This window comes from Pipistrellus kuhlii, unplaced genomic scaffold (assembly GCF_014108245.1).
Source record: "Pipistrellus kuhlii isolate mPipKuh1 unplaced genomic scaffold, mPipKuh1.p scaffold_m20_p_6, whole genome shotgun sequence".
Classification (NCBI taxonomy): Eukaryota; Metazoa; Chordata; class Mammalia; order Chiroptera; family Vespertilionidae; genus Pipistrellus; species Pipistrellus kuhlii.
Genome location: NW_023425562.1, coordinates 47019020 through 47041662, shown reverse-complemented (window position 1 = coordinate 47041662; position 22643 = coordinate 47019020). Strand labels below are relative to the sequence as shown.

Below are 22643 nucleotides of genomic sequence, written 5' to 3'. Positions count from 1 at the left end.
CTTGACTGGAATCGAACCCGGGACCTTTCAGTCCCCAAGCCGACGCTCTACCCATTGAGCCAAACCAGTCCCGGCAGTAAACCCCATTTTGTAGATCCTCCCATCATTTCCTAATCTCAGAAGAAAGGCAGGGAAGGGTGGGTTGGTGGGAAATAATAAATCAAAGACCTTGTATACATATATGCATAACCTATGAATGCAGATAATGGGGTGGTGAGGGCCTGGGGCAGGGAGCAGAGGTGGACTGGAAGAGGTCAATGAGGGAAAAAAGGGGATATATGTAATACTTTCAACAATAAAGATTTAAAAATAAAAAATAATTGCCAAACTTCCAGTAAAACACCCTCATGATGGATGGATGAAGAGTCAACAACAGCAGTAAGGAAGGACGATAAATGGCTCAGGGACTCCAGTGCCCCAATTACTCCATGAGGAAAATGGAAGGACCAGTGTTTTGTTGTACCATCTGGTTAATGAGAGTTTTTAATAGTGACTGTCCAGAAATAAGTATCTCAAACAAAGCTGAAGACCAATGCTTACAGAAGGAAGGGAAGAAGGAAATACAGAAGGGAGAAAGAATGGAGGAACGGAAAAAGGAAGGATGTTAGGTTCAATAGAAATTGAGAATATGCAGGGAAAGCCTGGCTGACTACGCTACTCCAATATAATTGTTTTTGGCCTGAGGATTATTTTGAACTAAAAACCCTTGAAAAACAGGAGGTGCAAGAAGGGCAGTCTGACTGCCTTCTCCAAGCTGAAAGATACCCTCCCTGCCCACTGGTGTGGCTCAGTGGTTGAGCATTGACCTATGAACCAGGAGGTCACATCTCTATGAACTTGGAGGTCATGGTTCAATGAACCAGAGATCACAGTTCGATTCCTGGTTAGGGTACATGCCTGGGTTGTGGGCTTGATCACCAGTACATGCAGGAGATAGCCAATCAATGATTATTTCTCATAATTGATATTTCTGTCTCTCTCTCCCTTTCCCTTCACTTCTGAAATCAATAAAAAACAAAAAACAAAAAACAAAAAACAACAACAAATATATATATATTTTCTCTTTTAAAAGAAAGATGCCCTCCTTGGACCAGGAAGAAAGAAACATTCTTATCACTAGAGGTGAGGTGGGAAATTAAAATTGGATGAAATCCATACCAAACAGACCTTGTTGAAATAACTCTTACCTTTCTTTATCTTCCCCATATATTTTGGTTACTTTTCCATAATCACTACTCTTTGTTCAATCTAGTATGTAAGCACTCAGGCCTATTTACTTTGGGGGGGGGGGGTCTTCGTTGTCCTGTGGGAGGTCCCATGTATATCTAAGAATCTGTAAACTTTTCTCCTGATACTCTATTCTTGTGTCCATTTCTTTCTCAGGCCCAATTAGAGACCTTAAGAGGGGAAAGGCCAAGTTTTGCCTTCACTACCGGGAAAAACAGGGCATAGGAGAGCCCTGGGGCAACAGACAATGCCAGGATTAAAATGAGAAGCTAAGGAGCAAAATTTTGCCTGTGTGGTAGTTTTGAGATTTGAAAGCAGCCACAGGAAGGGGCAGGAGAGTTGCCTGAAATGGAATTTGTCCTGCAGGAAGTTGAAGATGAAAGAGCGAGTGTTTTTGAAAGCTAGTTTACAAAATCTTGTTTCTCCAGAATTCAGGAGATTTAAAGAGAAAAGCTCTAGCTAGTTTGGGGCGAGGCAGGCAGTGCCAGAGGAAAGCACCCATGGAGAAAGCAGACAAGTGAAAGGCAAGCCCAGGAAGGAGCCGCATGTGTCACCAAGTGGAGGCCTTTGCGGCAGACTGCCATGCAGGAGTTCCCAGAGTCTTTGCCACAGCACCTCTCCCCCTGGTTTTAGAAAGAAGGGTGAGTAATAAGGCAGCATGGTGCATGATCAAGTGCAAGCTGAGCAGAGAACAATGTGGCTGATGATTGAGGAAACAGAAAAGAAAAAAAATGGCAAGGATGGTTAGTGGTGGGCCAAGGGATGGCTTGGGGGAGGAGACTTGGCACCTCTGTAACCTTCATCAGCCACTCCATCCCCCATGCTTTGATATGGACATTTGACTGATGTTCAATTTGAAGAAAAATGCTATATGTTCAGCTTACCACCAAGTGATATAGACAGTTTTCTTGGAGCAGCCTGTATTAGTTTGCTCAGGCTGTCATAACAAAATACCACAGACTGCATGGCCTGAATAACGGAAATTTATTTTCTCACAGTTCTGGAAGCTAGAAATCCAAGATCAAGGTGTTGGCGGGTTTTGTTTCTTCTGAGGCCTCTTTCCTTGGTTAGTCTCTTCTCCGTGTCCTTTGCTCATTCCCCCCCCCCCCCCACTCCTGCCCATTAAGTTGTGTATCTTTTTCTTATTGATTTGTAGGAGTGCTATATGTAGCTGGGATATTAATTCTCCATATTGTATTCATTTCAAGTGTTATTTCTCATGTTAAGTCTTATCTAATGGTGTCTTGTTGCACAAAAGTTTTATCTTTTCATGTAGTTGATTTTTATCAGCATTTTCCTTTAGGTCTGTATTTTGTATAGCATATTGAAGAAACCCTTCTCTGCTTTGAGGTCATGAAACTGGCTTCCTAATTTTGAAATAATTTTTTAGAAGTTAATCTCTCTGGGATTGAATTTTATGTATGGTACAGGGGTAGGGACCTGATTTTATTTCCTCCCATATGAATAAACCAATAATCTCAGCACTATTTATTTATTTATTTATTTATTTATTTATTTATTTTTAATTAAAAACAATTTTGTTGTTGTTGTTAATTCTCATCTGAGGATATTTTTCCATTGATTTTTATGGAGAGTGGAAGAGAGAAGGCAAGACAGAGAGAAACATTAATGTGAGAAAAACACATTGATTGGTGCCTCCTGCATGAGCCCCTACCAGGGCCAGGCCGGGAAGGAGCCTGCAACCAAGATACATGCCTTGGACCAGAATCGAACTCAGGACCCTTTAGTACATAGGTTAACACTATCCACTGAGCCAAACCAGTTATGGAACCATTTATTAATTTAAAAATATTTTCCCATTGCTGTAATGCATTGCCTCTGTCACTTTTGAGTCAGTCTTTATGCTTTTGATTCTGTTCCATTGATCTATTTGCCTGTGTCTGCCATCTCTCTATTTATTGCTAAGGCTTTTAAATAAGTCTTGAATATCTGTTAGAACAAATTTCTTCACCTTGTTTTTCTAAATTCATTTCAAAAAACTTTTTTTTGGCTCTTTGCTCTTTCAAGTAAATTTTAGGGTTGGCTTATCAAGTTCCAAATAGGAGAATGATCTCTGTTGGGGTTTTAAAATTAATTTGGAGTAATTTATTGACTAATTGGTTACCCAGACTGGTTAGTTGCCACCCTAATATAAGTACTTATCTCCCTGTCTCATGAAACATGATTTATGTCTTTCTACTCAGTTACCAGGTTTCTACCCAAGTGAATGTTTTTCTGCCCCCACACCAAGAGGCCTGATCACACTTGCTATATTAAGAGTTTTGCTTTGTTACTGAGCTAAACATATCTAGATTCCATGATGATGGACTTGTTTCCCTTTTTATGTCATGGCAAACCTCTGACATAAGTTGTTTAATATGCGTTGCCATAACAACCATGCAACTCAGATTTTCTAAGTTAACTCAAACACTTGCTATTCTCATTATACCTCAACCAGCTCTGGTGAGGTCAGAATTATTAACATAATAATACCTAGGATTACATAAATTTTAAATCTCAAGAGGTGTGGGAAGGCTTTAGTCAAAGTATCCAACTTTATCCACAAAGCTCAATACTTAAAATATCTAAGTGTTCTTGGCTTTACAATTTGTAGACCTTACTTCACACGTCAAATTAATCTATTTAGTGATGAATAGAAGTTTCACTGGAGTTCCACCCAGTATGGATTGATATGGAATAAATTCCTAATAATATAACAATTTAGATTAATAAATAATCCACACAAAAGTTAACAAACTTTTTTTTTTCTACTGAAAAGTCTGGGTACTCAATGTGTACTATACCTAGATTATATAATTGAGCAATCCAGAAGCAATGAAAAGACAGAAGAAAAGAAAAAATATAATAGAAGCAACAGGCCAATACTACTAATTCTCCCCAGAGAAAAAGTTCTGTGTCTGGACAATCTCCTAAAGTCTTAAAATACCAGACTTCTCCTCCTTCCCACCCCCTATATAACTTTGTTATGCTGTTCTCCTAGTTTGAAACGCCTTCCTATCTTCTCTCCTCTCACCCAAATCCAACAAATGCCTTCTTGATGTCAAGTTCAAGCTTTCCTCTTCTATGAAGTCTTCCAAGCCAATATTATTCTCTTTTCATCCACAGCATTTGTAATTTGGGCTATATATTTTAGTACTGGGTAAGTTTTTTAAGGGTAAAGATTTTATCACACAGGTCTTTGATTTCCATACAGCAAAATAACAGATTCATTCAACAGATTGAGTATTATATACTGAGTTAGGTCCAGAATTACAAAGGAGCTCATAGTCTGATGGGGCAACTAGATATGGGAACAGGTATATACATTCTGAAAAATACATAAAAGAGATAAGGCTGCATGTTGTAGGGCTGTGTGAATCTTACCCGTGTGCTCTAAGAATGGTTCTATTGGATCAAAGTGGGAATAACATACATGATGTGGTTCCCACAGGGAAGTCTGCCAGACTGGTTACCAAGGCCTGGAAGCTAGAAAGCAAGAATGTGATGGGTGCTCAATACCAAGAGGCTAGAATCCATCATCAAAAGTTATGAAAGTCAGGGAAACATACCAGAAAAGGTAGGTCAAAATAAATAGGGAGTCACTCTGGAAAATTACCTATATCTGTTCTGGTTATTTTGGATGCATAAAAAATGACCCCCAAATGAAGTGGTTTTAAACAACAACAGTTTTAAAATTTGTTCATGAATCTACAATTTGGATATGGCTTAATGGGGACAGCTTGTCTGTGCTCTACTTGGCATCATGTAAGGGGACTCAAAATCTGGGAGCTGGAACCACATATCTGGTAGCTGATGCTGCAAAGACTCAAAGGGCTGGGGGCAGGAATAGCTAGGCTCTGTGGGCTGTCTCTTTATCTCTCTGTGGCCTTTGCGTGTGGTCTCCCCAGCTGGTGACTTCAACTCATCCAGGTGCATTGGCTTCCTATTGCTTCACTGCAAATTACCTCAGACTTAGCGACTTAAGTGGCATATTTATCTCAGGATATCTGGTGGTCAGGAGTCTGGACGTGGCTGCCCTGGGTCCTCTGCTCAGGAGCTCATAAGGTTGCAATTAAGGTGTTGGCTGGGCTGCACTCACTCTCATTTGGAGATTCAGCTGGGGGGAAATAAGCTTGAAAGCTCATTCAAGCATTTGGCAGAATTCATTTCCTTGTGCTAGAAGACTGAAAGGCCTGGCTTCTGGCTGGTTGTCAGCAGGAGGCCAACATCAGCTCCTGCCCAGACCCACGGGGAAGAACATAGACCCTATATCAGAGGGAGGAGTGTTGGTCACATTATGAGAAAAGTATGTGAGAATGCATACCTATTGGGTCGCCATCCTCAGAAGATACAGTCTGCCTGCTGCTTGCCCTCTAGCCACAATTCCCATGCCTCCCACATGCAAAATACACTTATCTCCCCCTTCCCCCACCCGTCTTTGATTTGCTTACCAAGATATGGTATCAGAGAGAGAGGCTACATGATAAGAGCCAAGGGGTGGGGGGTGGGGGCTGCGGGGGGGGGGGGGGGGGGGGGGGGGGAGGGAATGATCATAATCTGGGGGAAAATTCAAATGGGGGTTTTCATCTGAGCTGAATTTGGAAATGGGACTTGGCTAGTGCTGTATAGGAGCTTGTTAAATGAATGATATTCCCTTTAGTTTTCTGTGTGTCTGGTTTATCTCGCTGACAAGACTATAAACTTTTAAGGGAACAGAGACATTGAGTTTTACGTCTTCTATATTCCTTGAGTAGTGCTCATCCCAAGAGAGGAACTTGGCTCATTCTTCCTAAATACATGAATTCCTCAATTCTCCTGAGGTCCCCGTATATAAATTACTACCAATTCCAGAAAAGTCTAACCTGAAAACGTGTCTATTTATCAACCCCACATTCATAACAGCCCTTTGCATCAGGAAACACTGTGATGTTGAGAAGGTGATAGGATGTCCAATAAATTTCTTTCTTTTAGGAATGTCTCCACGGGAGTGGGAAGAAAAGGAAAGAGAAGCATGCGGAGGCACTTGGCTGATGCGTGGCTAGCTCCTTGGATTGGTTTTGTAAAATGTCTTCAAGGGCCTTCCTCCACCCACTCCGCTTGCAGAGGAAGCAACTTCTACTTTGAGGAATTGAACTGGTGAGGTGGCTTACAGAACAGTTTCATTTCTTCCTTGTTTGGAAACACCTCTGAAAGAGAATGTCTTGAATCATAGCTATTTTTTTTTTTTAAGTCAAAGCTAATCTTGAACAAAGCTTTGATGAAAAGGTTTTGTCCAATGCATTCTACCTCCCCATTTGTGCTATTTCCCCCCCTAAATTTGTCTTGCACCATAACCATTACAAAATACCCTCCTATATTTTAACCATAGATTCTGTGGACAACTGATGATTGCTCAAAGCTAGATCCTCAAACTTGACAGGGTCTAAGAATCACCTAAGCAGCTTTGTAAAGTCGCAGATCCTGGGCCTAACCAGGCCCCTGAATGAGAACAAGTGCCTTAAGGAGCCCAGCAACAGCTTTTCATGCTCCTGGTGCAAATTTCCTCCTCCTTTTTTCACATCCTAACCTGCATTCAAGAAGAAAAGCCAAAAACAGTGGTTAGGGGCAACTGATAAGAACCTTTCTTGCTCTGATATCTACAGTTCTATTTATTATATCTGCCCACGATTTCCAAATGTTCATAGCTTTCCTTCCAGATTGGATTTTTCTCTTGAAACCAAGCTGGGCAGCCACATGCATTCTAATTTCACAGGTTCTGTTCCCTGTGGAAACTCTTCTGATTAAATCCAATTCCCCATTCAAATTAAAATTAGCGTTAGGGATTTTAATAAAAACTAAAGAGGATCCCAAATCTGCTCATTTTCCTTCCCTCTTGGGGTCCTTAGCATTATTGTAGCATTATTAACTCATCTTGCATCTGGAGGAATCTGAGCACTTTAAAAGTTCCGGGACTGAAACTGCCTTTCACTGGCCCTCTGGTCAACAGCTTCTGCACCATCCACTGGAGATGCCTTATAGCGCCTGGAGAATCCCCTTGACTGCACTGATGTCAGCGTATCTGATTATTTTCTATTGTTCTGTGGTAACGATCATTCATTCATTCATTCATTGCACCAACTATTCAAAGGACAGTGGAGGGAAAAGGTGGAATAAAAGATAGATCATTGTTTTTCAGGAGTTTGTATTTGCTCCATCCATAGGGATAGAAGGTGTGATCAGGGACCCACTTCTTTCATCATGAGTAAAGATGGGATTTTGTAACGGTTTCCACTAATTATATGGATCATTAGCGTCCAAATGGGCTTAGTGTTGATCCCATCATTCTGCAGATGATGAAGCAGACTCAGGGAGATGAAGTAACTTGCCCATCATCACACAGCCTGTCTATTGTCTCCTAATCCACAACTCTTTCTGCTATAGCAACAAGCAAGCTGAGAGAAGACATTACTTGCCAGTCCTTCATATTAGAATCTTCCTGGTTATACAAATAGAAGCTTGGCTATTTCTTTGGTAAAAATTTCCATTATATTTTTTTGTTAGGCAATGTAGAAAAAAAAAATGTTACTCATCACTAACCATAAAACTTTGGAATGTAAGAGACCTTCCCAATCAACCACTCCCTTTACAAATCTGGCTACAGGGGAGAGACAGAGGGACACAGGAATCCCGAGTCCAAGTTCACATATGCTCTGATGCATCTGTGAAAATTTCATCTCAGTGGTTGACCCAGAACATACTTAATGCTTTATTTTTCTAAACTTTGTGTGTTTACACCAGGACAGTGTTGTGTTTTTAGCTGTCATATTTTGGTCCTTAGTCCTGGTACATGGTGACCTGTTTCAGCAGTGGGCAGGGATGATATTAAAGGGGAAATGGCCTAAAGTTACTTTAAAAATCTCCCTAAGAAGATAATCTATAAATGAATTTCTTAAGGATTATCTCAGAGCACAAGCCTGCAGCAGATCCAATACCTGATATAATATTACAACTAGTTTAAAATCCATACCCAATAAGAGGAAAAGGCACCTCCTGTGATGAGGAAAATGAGCGAAGGAGGACAATGTGTGCAGACCATCATTTACAGTTTGGTTACTCAGTGTGGTCAAGCACAACAGCTTGGCCCCACAGGGAGTTTGTTAGAAATGCAAGTCTCAGGTTTTCCCCAGACTTGCTGAGTCAAATCTCCATTTTCACAGGATCACCAGGAGAGGCACATGCAGATATAGTTTGAGAAGCATTGGTCTGTAGTGCTCCATTAATGAATAAAGTAGTGGGCAGCAGTAAGGGCCATACGGTGGAATAGCTGGGAAGAAGTCTTGCAACTCAGAGTTCTATTATTCCATGTGCGGCCCTTGCAAATAACCTAACTTCTCCAAGGGTCAGCTTCCTCTAATATAAACTAAGGCTTTGGTTGTTATGAGCTTCTGGCAAAAAGCTTTAAAAAAAAAAAAATCTAAATTGGTAGGACAGTTTGTGTGATGAGAATTGAGTGACATGCATATCACACATTTTGTGTGCCCAATGAATTCTAGTAATGAAAATATAAATCACCAATTTTACTCCCACCTACTTCCCTTTCTAGGGAAGAAATTGTATCCATTGTGCAATTCATTGAATTGAGCAGCCTGAGCCTCATTTTCTTGAAAAAAAAAAAAAAAATCCCAAGAGTCAGGCCAGTATGGGCTTCACCAGGAACCCTGACTCAGGTTGCCAAAGCAGCAGTGTTGCGGTTAAAAGTCAACATGTGACTTGACTGCTTCCTCATTACATTGCTTCAGTCCCTCCCCGTCTGCAGCTTCTTTAATCCGAGGGCTTTCAGCTCCACCTTGAAAGTTTGGAGGCATCATTGATCCCAAAGTAAATACTAAGGTGGTGGCAAAGTCAACATATTCTTTGAAAGGCAATTAATCTGGGTGTTGAATGAATCAGATGTTAGCAACATACACATGTTGTTAACAGTTCTATTAAACAATGAGGCTTAGGAGAATTCCTGTCTCCCAGGTAGTAACTACATTCGATCAGCTATTCTGGATGAGAAATGGAAACTATGTTTGGCTAGGACCAAGGAATATTTGACTTAATCAATCAACAATTGTTCTCCAACTACTATTGACCTCTGATCAGCAAATCTGACAGCAGGGTGAGGTTATGGCAACTGCGCTGCCGGTAAAATGCAAACCTGTTGGTTAAACATTTGCTGAAAACCCCTGCTAGTGACCTCTGATGAAAGGGAAGCTAATTTGGCCATGTGTTTCAAGCAGTGACCCGGAGAGTCAGGAGGAAAAGAACTGGTTGACCTAACACATCCCAGCACCTGGAGCCAGAGATTTCTCTGGGCTGGAAGTGCTGGCAGAGGTCATGTCTTCCTCAGTCTCTTCTCCTCTCCCATTGAGTCCAAGATACTCTAGTAGGAAATTTTAAATAGTGATAGTTACTCTTGTTAACTCTTCCCAAGGGCCTCAAATGCTTTTTCTTCTCAAGCTTGCTCCCACTTCCACACAAAGAAAAGGTACAAGAATTATTATGTTTCATTCCTTCATCTCCTTTAATGCCTAACATAGTGTTTTGCACACAGTGCCTACTTAATAAATAAATAAAAAATAATAGTTAAAAAACTGTTTAAAGCAGTTTAGGCTCACAGCAAAATTGAGAGGAAGATACAGAGATTCTCCATATACCCCCCTACCCCGACAAATGAACAGACTCCTGCTTTCATCAACATGCCCCCAAAAGGGGTACAATTGTTACAATCTGTGAACCTACATTAACACGTCATTGTCTCCCAAAGTCCATGGTTTCCATTAGGTTCACTCTTGGTGGTGTACATTCTATGGGTTTGGACAAATCTATAATGACATGTACCCGCTTTTATATTGTCATCAGAGTAGTGTCACTGCTTTAAAAATCCTCTGTGCTCTGTCCATTCATCCCCTGCTCCCAAAACCCCTGGCAAGCAAGAATCTCTGCCCTGTCTCTTTCGCCTTTTTCAGAATGTCATATAGTTAGAATCATACAGTATGTAGCCTTTTCAGATCGGCTTGCACTTAGTAATATGCATTTAAGATTTCTCCATGTCTTTCCATAGCTTAATAGCTCATTTCTTTTTAGTGTTGAATAATATTCCATTGAATGAAGCACATTTTATCCATTTACCTACTAAAGGGACATTTTGATTACTTCCAAGTTTTGGCACTATGAACAAAGTAGCTATAAATATCTGTGTGCAAGTAAATACTTTAAAAATGAATGAAATCCTCTTTCCACTATGCTTCAGCCATACTTTATACAATCATCTATTTGAAGCTTACCATATTGAATTATGTGATTTATTTATGACTTTTTCCATTTCAGAGCTGAATCTGTTTTGTTTGTTTGTTCATTTGTTAATCCTCCAACTGAGGATATTTTTTTCCATTGATTTTTGGAGAGAATAGAAAGTAGAGATGCAGTTTGAGGCAGGGGGAGGGGAGGAGAGAGAAAAAGAGAGAGAAGCATTTATATGAGACAGACACTCAATTGGTTACCTCTTGCACAGACCTCAGACAGGGGACAGAATCAAACCTGCAACTCAGATATATGCCCTAGACCAAGAATCAAACCCACAACCTTTTGGTGTGCAGGCCTACTCTCTAACCCACATGTGTCAAACACAAGGCCCGCGGGCCAAATCCGTCCCGCCAGGCCTTGCAATGAGGCCCACACCGCGCTGTCATCACTGCACTCCGCTGCATTTCCATCACAATGACAGTTTATGACTGTTCAGTAAACCATTCGGCCCGCGATTTAGGCTGGATTTTAGATTTTGGCCCCTTCTCTGATTGAGTTCGACACCCCTACTCCACTGAGCACACCAGCCAGGGCCAGAGCTATATCTTTTTAAAGAAAGAGTCTGTATCTTCCCATCTTGTTTCCCCATCACTTGGTAAAGAACCCAAGGACCATAGGTGTAGCTCATCCTGTTGTTTCTGGGAAAGTGGGGTGGCAGGTGAGAACAAGTAACCCTGCTTATAGATATTCTAGTGATGGATTTAACAAGCTTTTCTTAAAAAATGTAAATTCAATAAGATCTCAAATGAAAGAATAAGATTCAGAATTTACCCTTAAATGGAAAATTGGTAGGTTAAGCACTTTCAGCTCTATGGTAAGAGGAGAAGTGGATTACAAAGTTTAAAGTGATTCTATGAAAGCCCTTTAATGTTTTCTGTTGCCTTGGCCAAGTAGCTCAGTCGATATTTCTCTCACTTCTCCCCTCCCATCCTCCCCATCTCTCTCCTTCAAATCAGTAAACATATCCTTGGGTGAGGTTTAAAAAATATATTTTCTGTGTTCACAGAAAGAAAACAAGCAGCTGAGCCATTCTAAATAAGAAAATACCAATGCTGCACGTATTACTCATTTTTAATTAGTATTAATGGAGTCTATGTAATTAATTCCATTTACAGTCCCTACTTCAGTAGAAACATTTCTCTCCCCTGCAGTTCCCACAAGATGCTGTAAATTTCTCCTGATTTGCTGCAAACAAGTGTTTTCCTTTCTGGCACATGATGCTTACTGTCTTTCTGATCTTGTGATAAGATGGCCTCTGGGTTTTAGCAGGAGGGTGGCCCAGAGGATGGGGTAACATTGGTTTCCTCTCCTTGACCTAACTCAGTAGATGTTTCTCAGACCCCTTCCCCAAGACCCAGGCCTGTGCAGATTTAACACTGTTCCTGCCAAATTACAGTTCAGCTACCGAGAGGTCCACTCCTCACCAGATCTCAGCTTCTCTCTTTTAATAGACAGCGGAGCAAGCTCCAACTTCCTGCTTTACTTTCCGTCAGTGGGATGGCACATTAGCCTCATTCTTTTCTTTAAAAAAAAAAATGTTTTTTTCTCTTTAATTTCAGAGAGGGTGAGATAGAAACATCAGTGATGAGAGAGAATCATTGATCAGCTGCCTCCTGCATGTCCCCCACTGGGGACTGAGCCTGCAACTTGGGCATGTGTTCTGACTGGAAGTGAACCATGAACTCCTGGTTCATAGGTTGATGCTCAACCAATGAGCCAAGCCGGCTGGGATTAACATTTTTATTTTCTATCTCTGATTCCTATTCTGAGGGCTATAAAATAGCTCAAATCCAATAGTCCCTCTTTCATAGTATTTAAAGTCAAGCTATTAATCATTTTTCACTCACCAAAACACATGTAATAAGATGCATGAGCTGATGAAATATCAAATGGCTCTTTTGATCAGAGATTTCAGATAACACACAGGGTCATGAACAGTGAGGATAAAATAGTTTAAGAAAATAGTTCACATGCCTCAGAATGCAAAGCGAGGTCCATATTGCCTTACAGACTTCCACCAAGATGAAATTCCCTTTTCCACTCCAAAATGTGTACAGTGGGATAAGAAGAAGAAAGCAAACAGCTATGGAAGAAAACAACTGCAGAACTCTGCATAAGGCAGATAATTTTAACACATAAAATTTATTATTTCATCAGCTCATGCATCTTATTACATGTGTTTTGGTGAGTGAAAAAATGGTTAATAGCTTGACTAGAGATACTATGAAAGAGGGACTATTGGGTTTGAGATAGTTTATAATCCTCAGAATAGGAATCAGGGGTAGAAAATAAAGATGTAAATCCCAAAAGGCCTGTTCTCTCCAAATTTCTCTCCATAGTTCTCACTCATGGAACCTAGTTTACTCCAATGTGCATTCATTCATTCATTTATTACTGCGAGTAATGCATTTTCCTGGGGAATTTATTTAAAGAAGTTGCTTGGTGCCTAGGATGAAAGTGTGGTTCTCTGAGATTTACATTTGCTCCTGTCAGGATCCTGAAGACATCAACAGTCTGGGACAATGTTAAGATAAAGTCATAGCTTGAGGTTTCCTAGGCTATCCAGGTGATGAGAATTTGGGCCACAAATCCACGAAAAGACTTGTTTTCTATTATAGCTTCTCTGGGCCAGGGAAGATATGCTCTGGGCCAAGAAGAATTATTTTGGGAATGAGGGTGGGAGGATTTCTGGTTCATCATTTGACATTAAAGGTTATGCGTGGAAGAACTCCTGCTAGACCAGGGGGCTTTTGTCTTTTGTGGATCTTTATCCAAGAGGCCTTGACAATGGAAGTTCAAGTTTAGAAAATGCCCTTAATGAAAAAGCATCCTCGGTGTCCTGCTTATTTATTTGGATTTCTGCCTTTACTTGGATTTTAGCCTATTAGTTCTTTATTATTACATCAACTGTCAAATGCTTTCAAGAAGTTTTTAACATATATGTATATTTATTCAGGCTATATTTGGGTATTTTCAGTGCTCAGGCCAAGAGAGGCTCTAATTGTAGGGGAGTCAATTAGAGCCTCTCATTGGCCTTGGCACTGGCCATGGAAGTCTGATCTCAGTGTGTGATCTTGGCCAGGTTACTTAACCTCTCTGTGCTCAGTTTGCTTCTCTGAATAAATGAAGACAAATAAGAGTACCTCACTCAAAGAACTGTAGTGAAATATACAAAGTGCTTAGAACAATGCCTGGCACATGGTAAGCACTCAATGTGTGTTGACTCCCCTCTTTAATCAGAACCACTCCCATTATCAGCTTTTTCTTCTCTCTCTACTTCCCTTCTTGGCTTTTTGTTACAGTTGAGCTTAATGGTTTCTGCATCTATTATGTAACATCTGACTCCCCAGTTAGACTAATCTCTAGGAAGCCAGGGCCATATCTGTTCCCTCAACTCCACCACCCTAGTTTCTGGTACATATAAGACATGGATATATTGGGCACTCACCAAACATTAGTTGACTGAATGGGTATGTATTTCTACATTTTTAAGAGAGCACAAAGTGTGGGCTCTCTCTAGATGGAGAGGGCTTAATAGATAATTCCTACCTCTGGTTAAGCACATAGCTCTGGAATGTGCTTAACCAGAGATACTAACTTTTTGAATCTCACTTTCCTTTTCTGTGAAATGGGAACAATAGCGCTTAGTAGGAGCCCAGCATGTGGTAAGAACTCAAAAATGCTAGCAGCTATGATTTCTGCCAAACTTCTTTTTTTTTTTTTGCACTCATAAAAACAGTTCACTTTCAGAAAGCCTAGGCTGTAAAAATCAGGGCCCAGGATTATCTGGAACAATAGGGAAAGATAGTGTATAGTGATGTTTTTAGCTTTTTTTCCTTTCTGAACATGTGTGACAGTGTTTTGATGAAAAGCAGAAAAGGGCTTCTCACTCTGCGTGTGCTGTTGTTCTTTTCACTCTGTGGGTGTGACTTTAGCACTTAACTAGAGAAAATGTACACGTGGTTACAGAAAGAGCTTGGGGCGCCTCGAACTCCATCAGCTTTCAGCATTTGATTTACATTTCATGAAATGGATTATAAACGTTTATAAAAATCACCAGAGCAAAGTAATGGAGTGTCCTGAGGAACAGCAGGGAGCGAATCCACCTCTTAGGTTAGGAGCATGTGCCTCTGGGGCCTGTGGAGAAATAAGACACAAGTGCCTCTAAGTGTAAGCTGCAAACCATGATTGTTCGTGTATCAGCCTTCGGACAGGCCTCATAAACTCACAGGTCTAGGTGTTCGCTGATTTTGATTTGTGCAAACCGTTTTCAACACCATTTCAAATGTTGCCATCACTATATATCACTGCCTCCCACTGAGGTTCACATATCAGTGTCTGGTTTGGGATGTTATAGAAGTGAGTTTGGTGCTTAAGAGTACTTCAAGCCAGCTTTTCTTATCTCCTGGTCTAAAGAAAACTGAAGAAATAATGTCATAAAGGGAGTAATATTCTCCTAGATTGTGGCTGCAGTGTAGTGGTTATTTGAGTTGAAATAAGCTGCAACAAAGGCCACACACACAAAAAATTTTAATGAAAGCGTGTTTTGTACCTCCTGGAATCATGCCCCTTAGCACTGTGTCAGCCAGTGAGGCAGTAATGCACACTGCCAGTAGCTGTCACTCACACCAAGGGAAGGAACAACACACTTGTGGTTATTTGCATAACTTATAAAAAATGCCACTTTAAATGGAGGTATCATCATATTCAAACTGAATGAGAAGGACTGTCCCTAAAATTAACTGACAGCAATACTTCTCTCTGTAGCTGCATGTTAGAATTATCTAAGGCATGTATATATATATATATACACACATACATGAGGGAGAGAGAGGAGAGAGAGAGAGAGAGAGAGAGAGAGAGAGAGAGAGAGAGAGAGAGAGAGAGAAACATGAGTGATAGAGAATAATTGCTCATCTGCCCTACACAGGGGATCAAGCCCACAACCTGGGCATGAGCCCTGATAGGGAATCGAACCATGACCTTCTGATTCATGGGTTGATACTCTACCCCTAAGCCATAGCAATTGGGCTAAAATGTATTTTTATTGATTTCTGAGAGGAAGGGAGAAGGAGAGAGAGAGAGAAAAAAAAAATCAATGATGAGAGAGAATTATTGATTGGCTGCCTCCTGCACACCTCCTACTGGGGATCCAGTCTATAAACTGGGCATGTGCTCTGACCTGGAATCAAGCTGTGACCTGGTTTACAAGTCAACACTCACCCACTGAGCCACACTGGCTGGGCACCCATGGAATTTTTAAACATTCCAATGTTCAAGGCCCACTGATGATCAAATTAATTCCAAACTCAGGAGGTCGTGCCCTGAGGTTGGTACTTCTTAAATCTCCCCAGGTTATCGTTACAGGCTGCCAAGGCTGAGAACTGCTGAGTGAGTCTCCTGTGACTGCACAGAAATCCTAAAAGCACTTACACATGCCAAGCTCTTCCCCAGCTGGTGATAGGAGAGATGTTATCATTCCCAATTTACAGAGGGGAAAACCAAGGTCCAAATTATTTAAAAGTTTATTCGAGATTTAGTTTAACCATTGCTCAAGTTTCAGAAGGCAATAAGTGCTTCTGAGGAGAACATACCTCCTTAACTTTCCCTTGGCCTTAAATAAAGAACCCTTGAATCATACATTTTTAGAGGAGGGAGGGATTTCATTTGAAATGAGGAAACTGGAAATCAGAGAAAAGGAGCTGATCTCATGCATCTTTATGTTCCCTGCACTCCCTGATACCATGCACCAAACAAACATTTGATAAATTAAGTGAAAGGAAGTGACTAAAGTCACACAGCTCCACACCTGGCCTCCAGCTCCACCTACCTGCTCCCCATTGGGAGGTTGCACATCCCTGGAGTCGGGACCACACCTCCTGTATTGTAATGGTGAGTCAAGGTTTGAAATGTTTTCTCTCATTCTTCCCAAAGCACATTTATTTTATTTTCAAGCATGTAATGATGTTTTTATTTTTAAAATGTAGTAGTATTTACAGAACAGAAAGATTTGTTACTAAGTTGGGGTCCAGTCTCTCTTTCGTTGTGGTTCCCCATCAGCTTCTGTAATGTTACTTTTTGGAAATGTAGGAAAAGCAAGTTCATGAGTGATCTTATATGCATGCAGGAATTGTTTACTCATTCACACCAGCTCTGTTCCTGTTCTGTTACAAAGAACCATGGCAGACAACACCTCAGGGATTTTTCTCAGGCATAGGCATTATTTTGCTTCTCTCCAACCTTCCACAAGTTACTCATTTCTTCCTCCCTGTCTGTGGACAACATTCTCTCATTCACACTCTCCTGGGCTCCCACCTCGTGGTCCACCTAGTTCATCCCTGAGGAGTCTGAGGATGGACGTTGTGACTGCAATAAACTGGGGCTGTGTAGAGGCGAGATACTGCATGGGGTTTGGGAACATAAGGGGAAGCTGGAATATTCTGTTGTTGGTACTGAGCATAGGACCTTATGGGAAAGCAGTTGGGGGGTAGGGGAGAGGAGGTTTATAGGTCTGGATGACACTATCACCATCAACTAGAGAAAATCCTAAAGCAGTGGTTCTCAACATTTTCAATGCCGTGACCCTTTAATACAGTTCCTCATGTTGTGGTGACCCCTAACCATAAAGTTATATTTTTAAAAATATATTTTATTGACTTTTACAGGGAGGAAGGGAGAGAGATAGAGAGTTAGAAACATCGATGAGAGAGAGTCATCGATCAGCTGCCTCCTGCACATCCCCCACTGGGGATATGCCCGCAACCAAGGCACATGCCCCTGACCGGAATCGAACCCGAGACTTTTCAGTCCCCAAGCCGACACTCTATCCACTGAGCCAAACTGGTCTCGGCCATAAAGTTATTTTTGTTGCTACTTCATAGCTGTAATTTTGCTACTGTTATGAATCATAATGTAAATATCTGTGTTTTTCGATGGTCTTAGGTGAGCCTGCTAGCGGGTTCTCAACCTGTGGGTCGTGACCTCTAGGTTGAGAACTGCTGCTGTAGAGCCTAAGACTATCGGAAAACACAGATGTCTGACTGCCCATTTAGGTCCAATCCTGGTAGAACAGTCAGACATCCCTTGAGGGGTCCCAGATTGGAGAGGGTGCAGGCTGGGCTAAGGGACACACCCACTCCGTGCACAAATTTTGTGCACTGGGCCTTTAGTAGTTGATAAAGTGTTATATTCCTACTGAATTCTCATTTTTAGTAAATTAATAATGCAACTGTTTTATCTGATGTCTTTCTAGTTATTTGAATATTTAACTAAACTGAAAGTCAAATTTTGGTACTGTGCTGAAGATCTCACAGTTGCAAATGTGGTCTCATGTACTAAATCAGTGAACAATGGAGTTGAAGCAAGAAATGGAATCAGAGCAGGGATTCTGGCCATCTCCACAGAAGGTTCAGGAAACCTGGGTGCTGTGTCTTTGTGACAGACAGAGTGTGTGTCTGTGTGTGTGTGTGTGTGTGTGTCTGCATTTCTTAAACTAGGATTCAGGAGATACTAATAAAATCACTTCAAAATGACCTTATAACTATCAAAATAAAAAGAAATTAGAAATAAGAGCTAACACCCATAAATTAATTGCAGGCACAATGGGGCAAAGTACATTAGATTTTTATTTATTTATTTTAAAAAACTGATAATGACATTATAAAATTTTATAGTAGTTTTTATTTTACTACCTCAAAACACACTTTACAATCACGAACTAATTAATTTTAAAACTACCCTCACATACCATTACTGCTATAATCTCTATTTCCTGCTGGGAAAATGGAAGATAGAATGATTAAATGATATATTTAATTAAAAGCCAGGAGTCTTGGATATTAGTCTTCAATTATAACTAATCATTGGAACATTATTTGGGTAAAAATACTCTTGAATAACCTTTTTGACCAATTTTCAGAACAGTCTGGTCATGTAAAAGAATTCTAACATTTTCTTCTCCTAATAAAAAACGGTTGTCATGGAAATATTTCAGTTCCCCATGTCCTCCAATTGCCTATAGCTGAGCGGGTTATAAACAGGCAGAGTCCAGCAAAATCTTCTATGATGGAAGCAAGGTTTGTAACAGGCTACGTTACAAGGCTTTCCGAAGTCCATTTCCCAGGATAAGGAGAAGATAAAAGAACTCTTCCTGGCTCAGCTGAGTTCTATATCCCTGGCTTCTTATCCTCACTAGCTTTAGACCACTTCCTCCTCCTAAACCAAACCCATTAAACCCATTACTGTTTCCCTTGCAGAAGTCTTATTTTTTTAGTCTGCTAATAAAAATGAAGTTCTGTTTACTGGCAATCCCATGGCATGCCTCAGAGGCTCCTTCCCCCCAACACGGGGGAATTGATGCTATTTTCCAGACAGTTTGGGCAGTTGTTTGCTTTTTAATCAAATGATTTCATTAACTGATGCAACCATTCATTTCATTCTGGCTGGGGGACCTACCAATGTATGATTTTGTATTCACAACAGGAGCTATGCATCATGTTCCATGATTTTGCTTAAACGCATTAGTACAAGAACGATTATATAAGATTCAACTCAGAGAAGGAATGTCTTATATCCTGAATGAAGACGAGGGGGGTGGAAAGTGCTCTCTGAATTTGTGCCTGGATCCAAGATTCAGAAGCATGCTGTTTCGTTTCATCCAGACGGGGTGTTCTTCCCAGCTCCTGAGCTCTATTTGCCATGAATCTTTGTGCAAAACTAGAGAAAATGAGAAATGAATTTTGTTTCGAGATTCTCACATGTGTATGTGTGTGTACACATAGTCAGTTTAGAGGGCCTGGAGCAAAATATGAAAAGGGTCCTGTTTATCCTTTAGGATAGGGGTGTCGAACTCAATCAGAGAAGGGGCCAAAATCTAAAATCCAGCCTAAATCTCGGGCCGAATGGTTTACTGGACAGTCATAAACTGTCATTGTGATGGAAACGCAGCGGAGTGCAGTGATGACAGCGCAGTGCAGGCCACATTGCAAGGCCTGGCGGGACGGATTTGGCACGCGGGCCTTGTGTTTGACACATGTGCTTTAGGAGAAGGACAGAGATGATTTGTCTAAATTTGCAGCATTCATAACTAACATTCATTTATTGTCTTTTATAATACCGGAGCTGAAGGACGACAAATAGATTACCATCATGCTAGGTCAGATGGCTGGCATAGACATGGGAACCAAGCCAGTATTCTAACAGCGGTATGTGGCGGGGGGCATGTTGGGGGACATTGTCATTGTCTCATTGTGTCAAAAGCTAAAAGGATCTAGGGAGATCCCCAATAGGTTGGGGAACTCAGTGAGTGTTTGCTGTGATGATGCATGATACAAGCTCCTTCTAAATCTGTGGTCTACAGACTTAAATCTTTTCTTGAGTTTATTTTCATGCTAAGGCTGCATCCCTTCTGGGCTTAAGTTTAATAAGCTCACTGTGCATGGTATAAGGTCTAAAATGACCTCTTTCGAGCTTCAGAGAGTGTTCTATAACTTGAATGTTCAGGAATTTTATGAACAGACTGAGCCTGTCTCCCATGTTTGTCCATGATTTGTTAGGTTTTCCTTATTTTAACCTGGTCCTTCATTTTTTCCAGGCCAGAGACACCATTTTCAAGGGTTAGTATCATGTGGAAACACATCTATGTCAAGCTTGTTCCCAATGTGGTTATCACATTTGGAAGAATGGGGTTGGATGAGTATTGAATAGTTACATCCTCAAGTCTGCTGAGTATTCAGAATTTATAAATGCAGTTCATCCTTCAGAAATACCAGGAGGCAGGAAAGAGTAGGCTTATATTTAAGTAGTTGCTTCAAGTTTTTTACTTCACTTTCTTTTCTGTTTTCCAACATGTCTACAGACTCATGTACAGCTCCTAGACCTAGCTTTCTCATTCAGACTTCCATGTCTCTGATCAACTGTTCTGTCTGGAATTTATATTGGGAGTGGGTAAGTGGGAGGGAAATGATAGGTTCAACTTAGGACATAAGGAATTTGAGAAACCCAGGAGTGAGTATGTAGTCAGTTGGAAATGTGCATACTCTCAGGTTTGGAGTACAGACAGATGTAGATTTCATGCTCTTTGGTGAAGAGATAGTAATCCAAAGCAGAGGAGAAAACAAGACATAATAAAAGGTAAAAGAAAAAGACCTAGCATCTGTCTAACAGTTGCTGCCATCACAGCTATGAGTCATGTGCAGCCTATCAAGCTAGCCAGGGTCACCAAGGTGCAAGAACGGTTCCCAGGGACAGTGTACCCAAATGCTCATGGAATTCATGGATGACACCAACCACTCCATCATCTACAGTGTGAAAGGACCCGTGCCCAAGGGCAGCATGCTCACTCTATTGGAGTCAGAGCAAGAGGCTGGGAGGTTGCGCTGAATTTGTGTCTGGGTCCTGGCTGCCTGGGTGAACCACCTGGCCCAAGGGGAAGATGTTCCACTGTTAATAAGTGTTTAGGTAAATTTGAAAAAAAAAGAGAGAGAGAAGGGAAGGAAGGAAGGAAGGAAGGAAGGAAGGAAGGAAGGAAGGAAGGAAGGAAGGAGAGAGAGAGAGAGAGAGAGAGAGAGAGAGAGAGAGAGAGAGAGAGAGAGAGAGAGAGAGCGCGCAATGAGGCCCTTGGGAACTCATTGGTTAGAAGAGAAAGAATTCATGATAGAAATAGTAGGAGAAGCCAGACAGGTGGAAGGGAAGCCAGGTGAGTGTGGTGTTGGTGAGCCCAGGAGACACAATAGAAAGTTTTCAGAGAAAGTAAGATACCTCTGTGGTGGATACAATCAAGGATCAAGAGAACAAATCAAGTCTAAAAAGTATCCACTGGCTTAAGTGGCAAGTACTTTGTTGAAGTTGATGAAAGACATTTCAGGGGGTATGTTGAGGGTGAGAACTAGACTGGAGGAGTGAGGAAATGAATGGTGTGAGCAAGTGTAGATATTTAATTGTGAAGGGAAAGATCAAGATAAGGGGATAATTGGAAGAGAATGTAAAGTCCATAGAAGGCTTGTTCTCTTTTATTTTTTATTTTTTTTAGGTTGGAAAATAATTTAAATTCTGATGTAAAAGACCCAGTGGGCAAAAGATGGGACTACTGGGAGGAAATGGGGCCAGGCCCCCTTTGGATAATTGATCAATAACAGGAAAATTGACAAGGAAGGTGAATCAGGACATGAATGTGGATGAGATATTTCTAAGTGTGGTGGTGGGAAGTGTGATGTTTTTCATTTTCTTCTAGAACCAGGATACAAAGCCATCCACTGATAGTGGGGGAGAAGAAGGGATTTCCAAAATTCACAGGGACTGGAAACTTTGAAGATTCTCAGTTATCTGGATTCAGGCTAGGATAAAGCAGAAACAGCAGAGAATAGAAGGAAACATAGTTTGAGAGTAACTGCAATAGAGGGACTGAAATGAGAGATTGAAATTTAAGCAAAACCTAAAGATTGGTGAAGTAAAGACCAAGAGGTCTCAGAATTAGAAGACCGTGGAGGAGACAATGGTCTTGATGATGTCAAAGAACAGGTGAGACTAAGTTGGGATGTGAGGACTCTGATCAGAGAGTTGGTGTTTAAATACTGATTTTTGAGGTGGAGCAGTTGGAGCATTGACAAGGTCTTGGATGTAGAGAAGAAGAGGATTAGGCCATTAGAAATGAGGAGGCCAAGCCCTAACCTGTGTGACTCAGTGAATAAAGTTTTGGCCTACGGACTGAAAGGTCCCAGGTTTGATTCTGGTCAAGGGCATGTTGGTTGCAGGCACATCCCCAGTAGGAAGATGCAGGAGGCAGCTGATCTATGTTTCTAACTCTCCATCCCTCTCCCTTCCTCTCTGTAAAAAAAAAAAAAAAAAATCAATAAGATATATATTTTTTAAAAGAATGGAGCAATGACACAAGCCTCAAAGAGGTGCTTTACAGTCTTAAACTTCAATGTATACTAGAAAAATGGAATGGAATCTATTTTTAACATGCTATAGTATTAACAAAGGGTGGTCAATATTATAAGAGTTTTCTGATTTTTTAATAAAAACCTTGAGTTTACATGGTTTTGAGAAACTTATGTCATTATAAAAGCATAGGAGTATTGTTTATTTTA

At 40.9% G+C, this 22643-nt stretch overlaps 1 pseudogene; it reads left to right on the top strand.

Moving 5' to 3' along the window:
- The first annotated feature begins 1885 nt into the window (after positions 1-1885).
- On the top strand, positions 1886-21017 carry LOC118707926 (annotated as a pseudogene).
- Positions 21018-22643: the final 1626 nt, after the last annotated feature.